Consider the following 20,826-nt stretch of genomic DNA (forward strand, 5'->3'; position numbering starts at 1 on the left):
CCTGTCCCCCAAAAACCCTCACTAATTTTTATAGGTGCACCGTAGAAAGCATTCTTCTAGGGTGCATCACAACCTGGTATGGAAGTTGTCCTGTCTGAGACCGGAAGAAGCTGCAGAAGATCGTGAACCTAGTCCAGCACATCACACAAACCAATCTTCCATCCTTGGACTCACTTTACACCACACGCTGTCGGAGCAGTGCTGCCAGGATAATCAAGGACAAGACCCACCCAGCCAACACACTTTTTGTCCAACTTCCCTCCAGGAGAAGGTTCAGGAGCATGAAGATACGTACGGCCAGATTTGGGAACAGCTTCTTTCCAACTGTGATAAGACTGCTGAACAGATCTTGACCTGGATCTGGGCCATACCTTCCAAATATCTGGACCTGACTTGCACTACCATACTTTCCCTTTTCTATTTTCTAATTATGATTTATAATTTAAATTTTTGTTATATTTACTTCGATTTGTAGTTCAGGGAGCGCGAAGTGTGGAAACAAATATCACTGTGATGATTGCATGTTCTAGTATCAATTGTTTGGTGACAATGAAGTATTTGTATTGTAAGTAACAAATTTTCCTCATCCTCAGCTTGATGGAATTATTAGAAACCTAGTTGGCCTATCATTGAATATGTTTTTGTTTTAAGTACAGGTTTTATTTTTGATACTCAAGACTTGAATTCTTGATTGGTTTATTTGGAGTGATCAAAGAGAAACAGGCCAACTGCAAAAATGACATTTTATAAGAATGCAGAACGTACAGAGGCAGGAATAATACATCATAATACATATGTTCAATTTGCCAGAATCTGCACAACATTTTTCCTGTGGACTCTATGTTATCCCTCCCAACTCTTTCTGGAGATGGAGGTGGGCGGTATTACATGTTTGACCAACACTATTAGGTTCAAAGTTCAAAGTAAATATATTATCAAAATACATATATGTTGCCAAATTCTTCCCTAAGATTAATTTTCTTGGCAGCATTCTGACATAATGTGTGGTTGCGGCCCAAGTGTGGAGAGAGAGGGAGAGACACTGAAGAGAATCAACAGTTCACAGACCTTAATGAGAATGGTGCAGAAATAAAGGAAAAACAATAAACGCTGGGCCAACAGGGCTGTTAACTAAAACTCTCAAACTGAAAGTTAATACAAATACTGCAGCTGGAAGCAGTAACTAATTGTTAAATGAATACCACCCCTTTACATCGTCAACCAAAATGATCGTCTTCTTGCCCAGGGAAGGAGGAAGGTAGGCACGGAGCATAGACATTGTTGTGCTTTTGGTCAAGTCTTGACAAGTCTGGAACGAGAGGAAGGGAGTTAAATACCACCACAATGAAACCCTGATTAGCTGGAACGTGCTTACTCACAAGCACGATTGCTGAACCTGCTCCACAACCTGCCAGGGAGCGCACGCAGACTCCGTAGCAGAGTCCGTGGCTGTGACAGGGTCCCCTCCCTACGTGCAGTTCCTCAGGTGCCCACTGGAAGTCCTGGGTGTGAGACTTGACCAGGATGTCATTGGGAAAACACAAGAACGTTCCTCACGACCATATCCCTCCCGGTCGACAAGATACTGGTCTTTGCCTTGCACCTGGCCAAATCCCAGGAGGCACTGCACAGAATCAACCAGGGAACCATCCACCAAAGTTGGGAGGGTGGTGGGTGTTGATTGGAGCGGGGGGGAGGTAGTCAGTGGCTTGAGCTGGGCAACATGGAACACTGGGTGAATCTTCATTGATGATGGTAGGCACAATCTATACAAGACTTTCTTGATAGCCTTCTCCACTACAAATGCCCTATGCAGTGTACAATGTACTGTGTATGTTAATCAAAATGGCTTCTTTGTTCTGTTAAGAGTAGGAATGCTTCTTTGTATGATAAGTTCTTTCTCTCACAGTTGTTTAGCTTTGGACTTGCTGATATCGGGATTGTATTCATTTGTTGACCAATGGGGAATGTTATTTTGTCTTGTGAGGCTGGGTGCTTGAGGGTTTTCGCGGTCTTTTCAGGGGAGTCGGGAAGAAGACGCCGAGGAAGGTGGACGTGCGCCGCACTGCTCGGTCGACCACCGGGGTGGTCCCAGGTGCGAGGATGTGGAGGTCGGAGGAAAGTGATGAGGGGTCGAATGGTTCGATGGTTGAGCTCCAACGATGTGAACTAAACTGACTGAACTTTGATAAGTTGGCGCCTTTTACTTTATTTTCTTTTCCTTCATATATACTGTATTGCATAGTACTCTTTTAGTTTTAGTAAAATCTTTAAAGTGTATTCCATAACGGTATCTGGTGTGAGTTTGATATTGTGTGCGCGCGCGCGGCATAAACTTGATTCCCACAGCACCTGCGTGTACGGGAGGTGGGGTTGGTGAGTGGCTGGATCTCCTTTTCCCTTAGACATGTACCAGCCTGTTGGGTAAGTGTTACTGCAGCAAGGGGCCAACTTGTGGCTCTCAGCATTCAAGGGAAGATCCCTAGATGCCAGACAGATGTTCTCCCCTGGCTTAAAAGGCCTCACCTGTTGGCAGAGCTGATCAGCTTGCCACACATGTTGTTTTTGAGTGTGTAACAGAGACGCTCTGACCCATATCCACGTACGCTTGAAGTGTTGGACCAGAAGCGGGAACTCCCATGTCAATCTCCTGGTCAGGGAAGAGCAGTGGCTGGAATCCTTTCTGACATTCAAAGGGGGACATGCCAATGGAGACTGACTGGAGGTTATTGTGGACAATCTCTGCCCAAACCAATTGGGAGCTCCGGGACTTGGGGGTTGGAAGAGGCAAGGCATCTCAGGATTGTTTTCAACTCCTGACTCACTCTCTCAGTCTGCCCATTAGATCGGGGGTGGAAACCAGATGAGTGGTTGGCCCTGGTTCCTACAATAGAACAGAGGGCCTTCCAAAAACAAGACATAAACTGTGCCCTTTCATGAGACATCATATCCTGAGGAAAACTATACAGCCGGAACACATGCTGAACTACGATGGTGTCAGTCCCACGAGCCGATGGGGGCTTAGGCGAGAGCAATGAAGTTGGGGAACCGATCCACAATAACCAGAATGGTAGTGTTTCCATTAGACCAGTGACGAGATCTACCGAGAAGTGGAACCAGTGGCGGTGAGGCACAGGCGGTTGACATGGCACACCCGTAGGGCTCTAGCATGAGGTCCTGTTCTGGGCACAAGTGGATAGGCAGAGACCAAGTCATGGGACATAGATGGCCACCAAAATTGTCTCTTAATAAATTCCAAGATCTGTTGAATTCCTGGATGGCCAACCAGATGGGAGGAGTGGCCCCATTCCAACACTCTGGGGTTCAAAGTGGCAGGGACAAATGGCAGGGGCAAATTCCTCCACCTGGGCCTGGATCCATCTATTGGGCAGCCCTTACCTCTGCCTCTATTCCCCAAATTACTGCAGCAGCCATGTATGGGCAAGGAAGGATGGGCTCTGGATTGGGGTTGTCCTTGTGCATGTCAAACTATCAGGAGAGAGCATCCAATGGCCTTGGAATTGGATGGTAGGTGTTGATGAAATTAAACCGGGTGAAGAAGAGAGCCCAAAGGGCTTGATGGGAGTTGAGTATCTTAGCGACCCGAATATAAGAGAGGTTCTTGTGATTTGTCCAAACCAAAAAGGGGGTGCTCAGCCCCCTCCAGCCAGTGTTGCTATTCTTCCAGGACCTCCTTGACAGCCAGAGTTCTCAGCTCCAGGCATGGTATTTGCACTCCGTCACAATCGGGCGATGGGAAAGAAAGGCACCATGGTGTAGGCAGTTATTCACGGAAGATCATCAGGAGAGTACAGCTCCGATGCATTCAATGATGAATGGCTGGGATGGGGGAGGGTGTTGTTATCGCTTTAGCTCCGAGAATGCTCGGTCTTCCTCACTGGCCCAATGGAATCCTGTGGAGGAGGCCTTCTTGGTGAGCGCATTTATGGGGGCAACGATAGAACTGAAGTTTCTGATGATGCGGAGGTAGAAGTTTATGAGCCCCATGGAGCACTGCACCTGTTTGACCATAGCTGGCTTGGGCCCCTCTGTGAGCACCTGAACTTCACTCAGCTCCATTCAAATACCGCTCAAAAACAACACCCGCTCTGCTGGCCAGACCTAAGAACATCACAAGATATTCATGGTGGGCAGTGGAGGTGCTGAATGCTGTCTTCCACTTAACCCCTTCACAGATATGAAAAAGGTTATAAGCATTGTGCACATCTATCATGGAAAATACAATTTCTCCCTGGAGATGTTTGAACACAGAAGCAAGCAGGGGAAGAGGGTAGCGGTTCTTCACGGTGATGTTGCTTAGGGGCCGATCATCAATGAGGGACAGAGGTTGCCGTTCTTCTTGCTCACAAACCCTGCTGGCAAGGTTGATAGTCTGATAAACCCAGGGTCAATGTCCTCTTTGGTGTACCATTCCAAGGCCACCATTTCAGAACAAGAGAGGGAAAAGAACTAGTCTCCAGGAGTACTAGTACCGGGTAAGAGCCAATATCACGGTCATCATAATGGAGGCAGAAAGGTGACTGAGGACCTCAAGAAGATGAGTGTATCCAGCCAGAATCCAGACAGGTCAACACTAGCAGTTTACAAAGGAGGAGACTCACAGACAGGAGCTTGAGCTGGACCCAGCCAAGTAGACAAGCATATCAGTCCCCACTCTTGGATCGCCTTCAGGGACCAATCAGTTTGCGGGTTGTGCCAAAATAACCAGGGAAGGCCAAACACTGGTAGCAGGTCAGGCAAATCAACCACACAGAAGGAGCTTTGTTCCTTTGGTTGCCTTCCAGCACAGGTTGGAGGGGTTCTGTGGAAAAGTGGATCTTGCTGGTGCCCAGAGGCCATCCATTCAGTGCCTTGTGTTATGAATGTGAAGCAACTCTGAGGGGCCGAAGGGTACAAAGTCGCCCCCTCCTTTTTGAGAATCGCAAGATCGCTATTAATTCAGGTCTGAGACCCAGGAAATGAGAGAGAGACACACAGAATACACAGGGTTTGGAATGTGTCCTGGCCTCAGCGAAACGGAACCACTGATAACGGCTATTGTCTCTTGGAGACGGAATTGTGTATTGAGTACTGTACTATTCATCGAAGCCCTCAGGGGGCAGCCAGAGTGGTCTGGTTGAGGGATTGCCTCATCCCAACCTGATTGACATCTGAGACCCCATGAGTAAGGATAAAAGAGGGTCTGGGGAACAACCCCTTTAGACGCACCAGGAGAAACGCTGGAAATCCAGTGACAGCGTTTATAGCAAAAGCCGGTGGGGGCTCGTGTGCGTCCTCCCTTGCCAGGGTGGCGGGCTCATCACGGAAGAACGGTTTAGCTAAAGGAGAGGCCACAAGTGAACGGCCACACCAACGGGACTCCTGACGGATCAAAATCATAAAAGGAAAGCCGGCAAGTTTTTCTCCAAATCTCTCTCTCTGTCCAACCATTGCCACACAGCGATCCCCAAAGGCTGCAGCCTGCATGAACTGAGTGAACTTTATATTTCCATCAGACAATATATTATCCCCTAGACAACGATAGAGCTTATTTCTTATTGATTATTATTATACCCACACTTTTAGATTTAGTATTGACGATGTATATTATCTGTATATTTGCATTGATATTATTTTTGTGTATTTTTACTAATAAATACTGTTAAAAATAGTATCATCAGACTTCAATGGACGTCTCCATCTTTGCTGGTAAGTGACCCAGTTACGGGGTTCGTAACACTTGACACTGATGTTTTATCTCAATATCTGAGTCGTAACTCTCCATTCGTGAGCCAGAGGGATATCGGTGAAATTCCCGGCTGTCCCCGGAGTCAACTAATTCCTGGGGTTTATGGGTCTGAGACCCCCCATGACAAGGAAGCTGGGAGCATCATACAATTAGGAAAAGATGATTGCAGGGAGAACTGACCCATCAAAACTCCCCTTCCTGCTGACGGGCATCCTCTTTTATTGGGTACTTGGGACATGATACTTGGGAGTGTTCTGGATCAGCACAATAGAGGCAGGAGCCCATTGACCATCTCGTTCGTCCTGAGATAGCCACATTGCTCCCACCTGCATAGGCCTCTCCAGTCGGTTTATGAGGCTATTGAAGAGGAGGATCGAGGAGATGCTCCGAGTGGACTAACGTGAGCAAAGGCTGCTGAATTGTGTTTGCCAGAGCGGTAATGGCTGACACCTGACACTGGCTGTGTGTTGTAAGCTGCTAAACTGCGGCTGTGAGAGCAGAGATCACTGCCACCTGATTCCAGTTGTCTTTGGTGAGCTGCTGAATTGTCACTGTGAGGGCTGGCACCTGTTCTTCCAGCTGGGTCTGGGCTTGCTGTACTGAGATTATCTGTCGCATTGCTTCAATCACTTCCCCCAACGCAGAATCAACTCCCTGTAATGTATCTCCTAGCAGGCCAGTGTATGTCAGGTCAGCTGTTTTCTCTCTGTTTTTGTAGCTGAGACTTACTGATAGAACGCGCGGTTATGTCCCAAGCGTGGAGAGAGACACTGAAGCAATCAAGAGTTCACTGACTTCAATGAGAACTGTGCAGATTAAAGGAAAAACAATAAATGCTGGGCAACCCGCAAACCTGCTAAAATTGATGCCAACACTGTGGCTGGAGGCAGAAATGAAATACTAATTAAATACCACTCCTTTACAGCATCAACTGAAAGGGTAGTGTTCTCTCCCAGACAAGGGCGAAGGTAAGCAGGGAGTGTAGATATTGCTGTGCTCTTGGTCAAGTCTGACAAGACTGGAATGAGAGGAAAGGAGTTAAATACCACCTCAATGAAACACTAATTGGATGGAAGGTGCATACTTGCAAGCGTGATTGCCGAACCTGTTCCACAGCCCACATGCATGTGTGCGCAGACACCGCAGCAGTCTGTGGTTGTGACAGATTCACAGTAGAGCTCAGAAAAAAACAGAGTCAATGAAAAACTATGCACAAGATTGATGAGCAAACACTATGCATAAGAAGACAAACTGAGCAATTACATACAAATAAATAGATGGGTAAATAAATTAAAAAATGAATGAATGAATAAATGATGCTGAGAATATGATCCACACTGCCCAGGGCATGCCCTCTTCTCACTGTTACCATCAGGCAGGAGGTACAGAAGCCTGAAGGCACACACTCAGCGATTCAGGAACAGCTTCTTCCCTCTGCCATCTGATTTCTAAATGGACATTAATCCCATGAACACTACCTCACTACATTTTTATTTCTGTTATTATGCACTACTTATTTTAACTTAACAATTTAATAGACATATATATATATATATATATATATATATATATATATATATATATATATATATATATACTTAATGTAACTGAGATTTTTTTTTCTCTATTTATCTTGTATTTCATTATACCATTGCCATAAAGTTAACAAATTTCATGACATATACTGGCGATATGAAGTCTGATTCTGATTCTGACATCAGTCATAGAGTCCTTGAAAGTGAGTACACAGGTTGTGTTCTCTGATCAGCTCAGAGTTCATGATGAGTGAAGTTGTGCAGGCTGGTTCAAGAGCCTGATGGTTGAAGGGTATTAACTGTTCCTGAACCTAGTGGTATGGGAGCTAAGGCTTCTGTACCTCCTTCCCGATGGTAGGAGTGAGCAGAGAGCCTGGCCTGGATGATGAGGGTCCTTGATGATAACTCCTTCCTGTGGCAGCAGTCTTTGTAGATGATAAAATGGGGGTGCTAAAATGAGTTAGGGCAGGATTAGTATAAAAGGGGGTGCTTGATGGTGCAAGAGACCACTGCTCTGCTTTATCTCTCCGTGACTCAATGACTCCGATGCCCTACATACTGGAGTACTAAAGACAAGAAGCGTATTACTAATATGTGACTAGAAAGTGAGGAGTAGCCAATTTTACATAGTGAAACAAAATAAGCTATGTCTGACATGGTATGGAAGTATGGAAAATATGTTTTCATTCCGGCTGAAAATCAGGCAAGTAAACATGCTATCTGTAAGCTCTACCTTGTCCCAATTTCTTGACTGGATATTCCAGATACAGAGTCACCAATAAACATGGAGAATTAGACAAAGGGATGTGCATTTGTCACAATGCTTCGCAAATTGTTTAATAGCTAGTTCATTTATTTTTGAGAGAAAAAAATTCACATGGGGTCTAAATTAACCATCCTCCGATTTGCAATATATAATTGGGAGTGCTTCGGTACAAATTTCAATAATTCCTAAACTGCTTGTATTATCTTCCTTGCATTACTTTTTCTCAGCTTCCAGTTCTATTTTGGTGTAAAATACTTTTACTTATTTCCATTGTTGTGAAATGGGTTAATTATAAATCTCTGCCCATCGCTTTCTGAAGCCAGGTTTAACAGATGTTTTGGTACAGTTCAGTTTATTTTTAAGGCAAGTACTATTAATGCTTTTCATCTATTGATGATGTCTCGGTTCTGTTTTATGGCACAGCATTAATTACACCTTTTGGATTTCATTCCAGAGGGTTTTGAAGGGTTTGCTGTCTCAGACTCTAGCCATATTGACTTATAGACCATAAAGACTGCCATGTTGTTATTTACTCACTACCAAGGTAACATTGTAATCATTGGAATCAAGCAGAGCTAATCCATGTACTTGAAATAGTTAGCTGTTGGCATTAACCCATTGTGACTTGCCCTATCACAGACATTGTCTGTTCTACACATCACTCCCACACCTTCTATCCTATTAAAAACTGTCTCCTATCTTGCACATTCTAAGTTCAGAGGAAGAGTGACTGACCAAGAGCACTGATTGTTTCTCTTTCTATAGATGCTACCTGACCTTCTGAGTTTTGCCAGCATTTTCTGAGCATCCACAATTTTTTTGAATTTTTGTAGCAGAGAATATCTTCTTACTCTGAGGGTTCTGCCAAGAAGACAAGAAGAAAATTTTGCCGTATTCTAGGTTGTTCCAAATTACTAAAGACTGGGCTACCATCCATTTTCTTTCCTTATCTTTTTTCTAACTGGAGATCACTTGTTTAACAAATCATTTTCCCCTATCATTCAGCAATTTTCTCTCAATCCCTCTTCCAGACTCATTTTTCCTTCTTTCCATGCTTTTAGTTCTGACTGCCAGAGACTTTTCCCCCCTTGGTTTTTTCTTTGCTGATAAGCTGACTGTTTAGAACTTTATTGTCAAAGTATTTATATCTGTAGATAAATGTAAGACTTGTATTTATATAGAATCGTCATGGGTATCCCAATGGAATACTCTAGTAGTTCATTCACTGCTATTAGGACATACAGAGTCAATTCAAATTATTTCAGGCTTATGTAGGTGTTACACAAGCAATCTGTAAAAGAAATAAATGTTGCATAAGACATGTGTTGCAAGCACACACACACACACACACACACACACACACACACACACACACACACACACACACACACACACACACACACACACACACACACACACACACACACACACACACACACACACACACACACACACACACACACACTTTATCATTGACACTCACTGTGTGGATTTCAACTGTGAAGCAGCCATTTATCATTCATTCCAGGGCTCTACTGGTACTTGGAAATCAGCCACAATGGTAATAGTCAGGTTTGCTGGCAAACTGGCTAAGATTAGCATAATTCCTTCCCATCCTTCATATTTCAAAGTGAGGTATGAACTAATGCTGTACACCATTTCTCCAGTCTTACGTTCCCACATTTTCTTATGATATGGAAGGAAGCCATTTGATCCTTGGAGCCCACACTGACTCTCTGACAGTGGGGATAATTTTCAGACACTGATCCAGTAACTGATGCTATAGAAACATAGAAAACCTACAGCACAATATAAGCCCTTCGGCCAACAAAGCTGTGCTGAACATGTCCTTACCTTAGAACTACCTAGGCTTTCCTATAGCCCTCTATTTTTCTAAGCTTCATGTACCTATCCAGGAGTCCCTTAAAAGACCCTATCACTTCCACCTCCACCACCACTGCCGGCAGCCCATTCCACGCACTCACCACTCTCTGCGTAAAAAACTTACCCCTGACATCTCCTCTGTACCTACTTCCAAGCACCTTAAAACTATGCTCTCTCGTGCTAGCCATTTCAGCCCTGGGGAAAAAACCTCTGACTATCCAGATGATCAATGCTTCTCATTATCTTGTACGAGAAGTATATTACTAATATGTGACTAGAAAGTGAGGACTATGTCTTTGATCAAATTCTCTCACACCACATATAAGAATGCTTACACCAGTCTCAGCTTTGTAGTGAATGCTGATCATGGAGCAATCAGTGGAGATTGATAGGAGAGTCTCGACCAGCCTCCTCTTAACAGAGAGAATCAGGTTATAAAGGTGAAAGAAATTGTGCACAACATTTTCTTGGATTCTGTCCCTGATTTTGAACAATTTCCAAATACTAACAGGCATAACCTTCTACAGAAATACCACTGATCAGATAAGATCAGTTAACCAAACCGATCTACCCTGAATCTTTAATCAAAATAACATTAATTTGGGTATATACGTGATAGAATTTAGTATTATGAAATATAGGAACTTTGATATACCCTGTGTATGGGTTCATAGGACAACAATTTCTTCGTGTCTACTCTTTGGGGGCATTGTTAGAATCTGTTTGTGTGGTATGGCCAAATAAAAACTTTCTTTGCTTTGAGTCAATTCTCCAACTTTGGGCTGTTGATATCCTGAAAGTTCTGCGTGTGGAAATAGGCAGAAACTTTGGAGTTTGCTGTAACGACAGTGCGGCATGCCATGTTATGAACATGAAGCCAGGATATTTCCTGTTCCTTTATTTCAGTGAAACAGCCATTATATCACTGGCATAAGGCTCTTACTGAGGGAATTTCATTACATTACACATTTTTAAACATCAACTGAACTGTCTTGACATAAAACAGAGAATGTTCTTGGTTTTGCTGAGGGAAAGGTAATTAGGGATGGTTTGCTATCAGTTGGCAGACTTTGAGGTGGTAGCTGAAGGAATGGCCAGAAGTTATATAACCACAGAAAACAAGTCTTGCATCTGACCTACAGCGGGGTCAATCAGTTTACAGTGTAACTGTAATTTATGCATCTTGGTGTCTAATCAATAACTTTTTCTTCTCGATGATGGTCGGATGACCACTTTTTCTTGCATATTGTACGTCTTACAGTCTTCAATATATGTTGCATCAGAGAGGTTATTGATAACCTGTTGAAATTGAGGTCGCAAATTTCACATAGGTAATAGCTAACCAACGCTGCACTCTTGTTGTGCCTGTCTTCTGTGTGTTTCTGTCTGTTGTACTGCTCCTGTGACTGTGATGAAAATTTCTGTGTATCAAGAAGATTAGAAATCTGAAATACTTCCTGGGTCCACACACTAAAAACCTGTGTTATTTTCAACACACAAACAGATAGTGAAGTACACATGTGCCCGAAGTTATCAGAGGCCACAGTTTAAGAATAAGGGGTAGGCCATTTAGAATGGAGTTCAGGAAAAACTTTTTCACCCAGAGAGTTGTGGATCTGTGGAATGCTCTGCCTCAGAAGGCAGTGGAGGCTAATTCTCTGGATGCTTTCAAGAAAGAGTTAGATAGAGCTCTTAAAGATAGTGGAGTCAAGGGATATGGGGAGAAGGCAGGAACGGGTTACTGATTGTGGATGATCAGCCATGATCACATTGAATGGCGGTGCTGGCTCGAAGGGCCGAATGGCCTACTCCTGCATCTATTATCTATTGTCTATTGTCTGTTATCAACAGCCTCATATATATTGCTGTGAAACAAGTCGAAATAATGTTCTTTTTCTTTTTCAAGGAAATGAGGAAAAACATCACTTCCTTAAAATGATGTTTATAATCTGTCCATTAGAAACACTGTAACAATCTGAGTTTTTAATTTACTCATCATCTCATTGTTGATTTTAAATATAATATATTAATTTTGTTGCAGATTAAATTAGATTTTAGTTAATTGTTGAGATTAAGAACTGAAAAAAGCAATGCTCACAATAAATGTTCTGCCTGAAATGCTTAATGTGACTCTGTTACAGCTCAGGGCTTTGGAGTTTGGAGTTCAGACCTAGAGTCCTCTATAAGAAAGTGTGTACATACTTCTTGTGAGTGTCTGAGTTTCCTCTGGGTGCTCTGGTTTCTTCTCACAGTTCAAAGAAATACTGGTCAGTAGGTTCATTGGCCATTGTAAATCATTCTATGATTAGGCTAGGTTTAAATAGGTGGGTTTGTTGGGCCAGAAGGGGCTGTTCTGCGCTATGTCTCTAAACTAATAAATGAATAAACACGTAAATAAGTACATTTTTGTTTCTTTGCTTGAGGTTTGGAAGCTTTTCCATTTGACGACAGCTGCAGAATTTGAGCAGGTTTCCTTTATTGTATTTACACGGAACCAAATCAGAACACTGAAGGTCGATAAGTTCAATTTAATCCTCTATTCTGCTTATACTGGGTTCCCTGAAAATGGTCAGCCATAGCTGAAGCTTTACTGTGTCTCAGTGTTACTGCTGAAATTAATATTCCGCGCTCTTCCAAAACATGACCGTGACCAGGGCGCACCTGCTGCTGAGCCCGAGGAGTCACGTTGCTGCAGTTGTTTGCAGAATGTGTTGAGGCTAGTCTTTGGAAGGACAGGGTTTAGCTGGCAAGGTCAGACATCAGCTGAACATTTGTATCGTTGGCATTATTAGCACGGGATTATTGGAAAACTGTCTGCAGGAGAGCGGTGTGGCCTAGGTTGTTGCATGAACCAGGCCCTCATGCCGTCGTGTGGCTTGCAACAGTCACCCAGGGGAAGAGGTGCCGGATGTGGTGTGGGAGAAAACAGAGACATTGTGCGGTCACTGGAGTCCACGCTGGGTGGGAGGCTGGCCCTCCTGTTGGTGCTGTGCTCTAGTGTTCACTGCCTGCAGGAACAATTGGATTGTCTTTGTCCATGGCTGACCCGACACAAGACAAGTTGATTTGCTTTTGTCTGCAGCTGACCTAGCACGAGATGAGGAACTGCTACGTACCTGTTCTTGCAGAAACATGGCTCCAGGACAACATCCCATGTACCATCAATCTTCAGGCCGTGCTATTCAGGGACTTGTGCTAGTATTATTCTTTGCGACCATATGTACTGTCGTAACAATATGTGCTGTGTGGTGCATGTGACTGTATGTACTGAGTTTTGCTCTCTACCCCCAGAGGAATGTTCTTTCATTTAGCTGTATGCATGTGTATGGTTGAATGACAATTAAACTTGAACTTGACTGTTCTGTTTGGTAATTATCAGAAGATCTTGAGTCCATGTGGAATCTTCCAAGTGGCTCTTTGGCCTTTTCTAAACTACCAGTTTAAGGTGGGGCTACTGAAGGCGAACGACAGCTCACTGGTAGTTGGAAAGGCAAGAAATTTTACTGAAAACATATGGCACCTCCTCTGAAGAAAATCGTGGTAAACTATCACTACAAACAATGAAGAAGCAAGTGGAGCCGAAGCTGATTTGAAGGATAGGCCGTGTGGGTGCATGGCAAAGTCAAACTGCAATGTGTACAAGATGGGGTCGCAGACGAAGTTGCTATTGCTGCCGGAGTTGGAGTGAGCAATTTGTAGACGAGTCGATGCAGAGAGTTTTGATGCCCGTCCACCTAACCCAGGTGAGAGGTTGGATCGCTCAAGGGCCGAGCCGACTTGGTGAAATGGAGAACAGCTTCAGGCCGGGCGGCCCAAGCGTATCGCTGTGCTGGGGTCCGGTTCCTAGAGTGAGGCACAACCCGCTGCTTGGACAATTCAAATGCCGGTCCAGATAGACTGGAAAGCCTGAGTGTCGGGGCTGGAGGCGAGGGCTGGGCTGACTTTGCTTGCTCTCCAGCAACGTTCATTCATCTCTCGGTGCTGAACTGCTCTGACAGCTATGCTACTGAGACCGAGGCCTGGCTTGACTCTGGCTGCACCGGGAGGCGGATCTAAGGACTCAAGCTGGTTGGGAATGCTGTCACTGCTTCTGTTGTTTGCATGATGTGTGTTTTTCTCTTTCTCTGTGCCGTGCTTTCGGTCTTTCTTTTGAATTGGGTTCTTCGGGTTGCTTGCTTTGTGGCTGTCTGAGAGCAGACAAATCTCAAGGTGTATAATTTATACATTCTTTGATAGTAAATGTGCTTTGTGTCTTCTTTCTTCATTAGAAAAGCTTTCAATTCTGCCAGTGGCACCACAACCACTTTTGTCAGTTGTCCCTGCTTAACCATCTCAGCCTGCATCATGGTGCTTAGCATCAGTTTCTTCAAAGTACAAATAAATTGATGGTACATGATTTTATGTATGGACAGAACTGCATTTATGGTATGCAGAAACAAATGTTAAGCACATGGATTTTACTTATTGGGACACAGTGCAGAATAGGCCCTTCCCGTCCCGTGCCTTGAGTTACACCACCCAGGAATCCCCTGGTTTAATTTACAATGGCCAATTAACCTACCAACTGGTACGTCTCTTCAGAGTGTGAGAAGTCACAGACTGTGACTGTGAGAGGAAACCGGAGCGAGCATGCGGTCACAGAGAGAGCATACAAACTACAAGTAGTGGCGGGAATTGAACCCGGGTCACTGGTTCTGTAAATCGTTGTGCTAACCACTATGCTACCATGCCATGCCATTGTTTTGGCAGTTAATACAGCATCTGAAGTGCACAATCATTTCACCATGCTTACCTGCATTGCCATTGAAGTTTTAACCAGATTTTCCCCTTCCAAACCCAACAATCAAGTGACTGATTAAATTAAAAACATATTTCCTCTTGAGCGATGCATTCCTCTAAACTCTGGAGAAGACATCAACTCACTTTATTTAGCACACTTACCATTCTGGCAACCAGCCAAGTGAATCTTTGTGGTATTCTCTCTACTGTACAGAATACTCTGGGTGTGGTTTTATTAAGGCCCTGCAGTAAAACGCTATTATCCCTGAGCTCAAATAAAAGCCAACTTGCTATTTCCCCTCTTAATTGCTGACTGGATCTTATGTGCAAGGACACCTCAATCCCTTTGAATGCCAATGTTTACTAACCTCTCACCGTTTAAAACCATCTGCTTTTCTTTTGAGTACTGAAATGGATTACCTCATTTATTTTGATTTTGGTGAATAAAGAAAGGTCTGTATTTTAAGTGTTCTATTAATAATCAACATACTAGAACCTATTGTAAAGGCCAATCTGCATATAAATCCCTGATTTAGTTAAAGCTGGGATAGATGGGAGTGGGAAGAATAGGAGGAGGAGGAGGCGGTTGCATTGGGGAGGAGGGAATCTGGAGAATGTGATGGACATTGATATGAGAGAGAAGGGTAGGAGAGGGGGAGGTGAATGGAAAAAAGAAAGTGGGAATTGTGAGATGGAGGCACGACTTTCTTCACATAGAAGGTTATAAACCCTTGGAATTCCTTACAAAGCAAATTGATCCTAGATTATTTAAAAGGTAAAAAGAAGGTTTATTGATGTTAGTGATGCTGGCCAGAACATATTTTTTGCTTATTCTTTATTCTCTTCTGAATTCAAATGCAAACAAGACCAAATGGGACAAAGGCCTTTATTTGTTGGCAATGAATGTCCTTTGCAGAAAGAGGTTCAGCATGAAGAAGAGAAAAGGAAGGCCATTGTGACGAGAGACCTTGGTGGTGATGCTTGGGACCCAAGTGGCTGAGTATCCGAGACTAGAACGGCACGAGACTGAGATGAAAACAGCATTCCAAACTAGACGCTAGATGTAGAGCCGATGATTGAACACTGAACCTCTGCTCAGGCACTCTTTAAATATTAAAACCCTGGGGCCAAAACGTATTCACCGATTAATGGGGTGGGCCTGAATCTTCTATGGGGCCATGCCAGCTGTCCGTATTCGATAAAGTCCGAGCGTCTAAACCCTGGAAGTTGGTGTGGCTGGGTGCGTAGCATAACAGCCATTGACCCTTGTGCCTGTTCTGCTGACAATGAGATCTCGGTGAACTTTTAACACCGTGCTCCTTTCCTCCCCACATCCCTAAACATTTTATTATTTACAAATATGTCGATATTTATCCTGAATGTACTCATCTAAAGATCCTCTGTGGCTGGAGCCCTTAGGTGGGGCAATGGTTCACTCCTTTTGTGTCAAATAAGTCCTCCTTTCTTCCACTCACTTCCCCCTCTCTGACCCTTCGACTGCATGTTAGTGCAGTCACCCTCTCCCTCCTCCTAGATTCTACCCTCCTAATTGCTCCTCCTATGTTCTAAACTCTAATTTGTCCCAGTTCCCTCCTTTGCCTCTAGTCACATCACTCACCTCTCCCATTCTCTTAATGATAAAACTTCTCCGTTTGTGAGGCAGTGACCTCTTCCAGATTCCAAGTGAGACCGGCTTGTGGCATCTGCCTTGTTAAATCCCAGAAGGATTTTGTATATTTCATTGAGATCCCTCTCATTCTTTTAAGCCCCGGAGCCTTTCACTTCATTTTTCTCAATTCCTTCTCACAGGAGAGTAAGTACTCATCCCTGGAATCAATCTGCTAAGTTTTGGTTTTACACGCTCAAAAACAAATATATTTCTAGATTAGGAAATCAACACTGTATACAGCGCTCAAACTGTGCTCTCATCGAAGCACTATATGGAGTTGCAGTAATTTGCTTACTCGTATATTCCAACCCCCTTGTAATAAACAGTAGAGCTCTGTTTGTGCAGTTAATTACTCACTGTACCTGCATACTACCTTTTTGTGATTTGAGTGTAAGGAAACCCAAATCTCAATGAATGCCACCATTTATTAGCCTCTCACCTTTGCAAAAACATTTTTCTTTCATTCATACCAAAGTGAACAATTTTATACTTCCCACATTATACTACATAACCACAATCTTACCCAATCACTTAACCACTCCATATCCTCTCGCTGCCTCTTTGTGGCCTTCTCAGAGCTCCCTTTCCTACCGAGCTTTTAACCTTCTATGAACTCGAATGGGGTACACATGGCCCTCTCATCTAAGTCATTTACACAAATCCTTTTGGGATTCCATGAGTTTCACCAAGACCTCCAGAAAAAGACTATTTACTCTTACTTTCTGTTGCTAAATCCTCAATTAATGTTACTGTCTTGGCTGCCATCCCATCGTGTGTAAAACCTCTTGTGTGGTACTTTATTGAAGACTTTTATTGAAAATTCAAGTGCCCAGCATCCATTGCATTATCCTTATTAACCCAGCTTGTTAAATTCTAAAAAAAGCCCTAACTTTGATGTGCATATTCAATTCTCCTTTCACATAATCAAGCTGACTTCTTCTAATCGTGTTTTAACTTTGCAAATTGACTGTCATAAGAATCTTAACAATAGATTCAATTTTCCCTCATAGTATTATTCAACTAAACAGCCTGTGGTTTTCAGAATTCTCTTTCTCTCCTTCCCCAAATTGCTATGATCCAAATAGGGTAATTTACGCTACTGACTCATTTGACTACATCTCTCTCCTAACAATTGTTAGGTGTTTTTGCCAGCCTTTGAAGAAGATGGAAGGAAATAAACAGTGTTTCAGTACCATAATGTCACACAGATGCCAGCAATGCAAGGGAGATTAAGTAAATTAATAGTTTAACAAAATTTTTTCGGACTCTTTACTGTAGTTTTTGCACACCATGCTAAGGTATTGTGTAATAGGTAAGGTGTTACCCCTTTAATGTGATGAAAAAGAAAATGAGAAAGAATATGTTTGCCTTTGTTCTTTTCAAACCTAGATTTTCATGTGTGGGAATATTGGCTGTAGATAAAAAAAAAGTCAATTTGTAAACCTAGCATAACTTATTAAGATAGAGAAAGACCTATTTCTTCCTGGCACATATGTGATAATGGACTCCAGTCATACTGAATTCTGGTACTAAAAAGTTTAAAGTCAGCTGCACAACAACCCATGCCTGAGAAACCTGCTGCCCCCGCATAGACCACATCCACCATTAAAGTGCCTTTAGAGTCTGCAACCTACACAGGTTTTAAGTTAATGGCACCAACTTTCAATATTTCAGCAAACATTGACACTAACTTGGCATGGTCACCCATGGGAGTCAGTGAGATGGTTAATGTGGGCACTAAAAAATCCATGCTTGCAACAGGAAGTATTATTTTGAGGTTTTTGGGATTTGATGGAAAAGATTCCAATGAATGATCTGCTCTACAGATTCAGAGCTTGGTGGATTTCAGTAGGATAGCTTTATTTGTTGGTGAAGTTACCTCTCCACCATCTCATTGTTTGCTGCACCACAGTTTTCTTTCGTTATTCTGCTTCAGTTTGTGTTTGCAGCTGCTTTAGATAGTGAAATATATCTGTAGATGCAATGTAATCATTAAATCTTGGAATAGATAGCCCAAAGAATTCTGCAGGTTCCTTGTTTATTTTCTTGTAGCGCAACTTATTACTTTCACTTCTAAAGTTTCTTCCCATTGAAAACCAACATAAAGTAGCCTAGAATTTGTTTTCGAGGGGCATGTAAACTTGGCTGTCTGAAACAGGCCAGCAAAATGTTATCTTTTGAGGACACGTTACTGCAAAGTTTTTGCACATCACATTAAAGGTATTGTGTATAATAGGCGGTGTTATCCTTGAACATGTTGAGAAAGAACTTGAGAGTGAATATGTTATAGGGAATTAAAGTGGAGACTGGGAATACTGGGATTGCTCTAAGAAATGGCATGGAGCCAATTCTTTCTGTCTCTATCATGCATAACTATGAAACATAATCAAAGGCTGTCCTTGGTTCATTGTGCAAATGAACAGTGATAGGGCTGTCAGATTGGAGGGAGATGGGAGGCTGTCTGTAGGGAAGAGAGACTTGTGGATGAGACAGTGTGTCAGTAAAGTCATATGGTAGTTGTACAGGTAGGTACTTTGTGAGCTGGGATGAAGATCATCTAGAGTTAAGTGATTGCAATTGTTCATCATGTTCTGGGACGCAGTGACATGGAGTGGTTTGTGTTGAGACAGTAGAAGTTATAACAAGGGGGCAGGGATACCAGGAGAGACCTTGTCATCAGGACAGGACGTTGATGTTTTATTCTTGATCAGTTAATACAGACTAACAGTTCATTTCAACTGGAGGAAGTGGTGTACAGCCAATGATTTTGGCTTCTGATATGACATTAAACTGAGAAAAAGCCTGTCCTCTTGGCATATGCAAAGCACAGTCTACGACATTTCCAGTAGAGTTTTTCATAAACGGGCAATTTGCTTCCCTTTCACTTCACCGTATCTGATACTTCACAAAAGTATCTGATCAGCGAAGTTGTTGCTTTATCTGGACTGAGCTGTGCATTAATTGACTCCTGCATTTTTTCATACTTCAAAAGGAATTTCCCTGCCTGTGAAATGTCTTCAGATAACATTTTATCTTGGAACGTCCCTCAGACTTAAATCAGTAAAATGAATATCTGATCTTCAGCCATTCACATCATATATAATGTTAAAATGCTGTGTCTACTTGTAACAAGCCCAAACAATCCTTTATTCACTTAACAAAGACATTCAGCATTTTCTGATGTTTAGAACTGAATCAGTAGAATTATCACCAAACATCTAATTTCACCTTCATCCATATATCTATTACATGTAAGAAATTGTGAATGGGTTGGAGATAGTAAAATGCTGCTATAAATGTTGACATTAATGAAATTTGATATGACCTTTTACTTTCAAGAGGGTAGTGATAGTCTGAGAATGCAACAGAATTTCAAGCTTTAAGGGATGCTGAGAATCCTAAATTCTCCAAGTGAGGAATATCACCATTCTGTGTCCAGCCCCACTAAATGAACCAGATTCTGCAAACCGAGAAAGAAGTGGGATCATTATACCCGAAGCAAGGTATGTTTCACCCCATTCAACTGAGCAGATTTCAAAACTGTTTATATATACTTCCAGATCCATTCCTCTCCCCTTTCCACATTCTAATGCTGCATTGCCTGATCATTATGGAGATAGATCAGTCATATATGAAGTTTAGGGCCTAGATATCGGGGTAATGTGTGTTGATGTAGAGTATGCTGCACGCAGTTAAATAAAGCCAGTACAGGACGACATCATGCTGGTCCAGTGACTTTGTTGGTGATCTGCAGGAATCAATTAAAACTCTAACTGTAAGTACCTAAACACGACTACCTGGGTAAACTTAGCAGGTGACTCCAGGGTGTGGGAGATAATGGCTCCTATTGGGATAATGTATCCAAGGAAAGGGTGTCAACAGATATTTAGCATAAATTTGGTGAATGATTTCAAAGAATTTTAGAATAATTGCAGTTACAGTCATGGGCCTTTTGGCCCACTGAGCCTGTGCTTGTTTTTGTAGAGTAATCTAATCCGTTTTATTTCCTCACTCCTTTCCCCACTGCCTTGCCAACAATATTTATGTATTGTATAACCCTGGATCTATTGCCACTTTTTTAAAACCTATGTCCTTTGAGTTTTGATCCATCCATTAATAAAAAGAGTTTCTCTCTGTTTACTTTATATGAAACCCTCATAAATCAGAATACCTCATTCAAATTTGCCCTTTGTTCTAAGGGGAAAGGCTGCAAGTCTCCCGATTATTGTTGTAAATGAAATCTCTATTTCCAGATCTCATTATAATAAATATTTTACATTCCCTCTATAGGATCTTTAGCATTTTAATTTTAATCCATACTTCTGATGACTTATGTTACAGTATCTTCCATTTGATTGTGTCTCCAACCCTTTTATTTTCTTAAAGTTCATTCCTGTTTCTTCCACCCACGCTACACAAGACCCCTTTTGAAAGAGACTCTATT

Source organism: Hemitrygon akajei, chromosome 4 (genome assembly GCF_048418815.1).
Source record: "Hemitrygon akajei chromosome 4, sHemAka1.3, whole genome shotgun sequence".
Classification (NCBI taxonomy): domain Eukaryota; kingdom Metazoa; phylum Chordata; class Chondrichthyes; order Myliobatiformes; family Dasyatidae; genus Hemitrygon; species Hemitrygon akajei.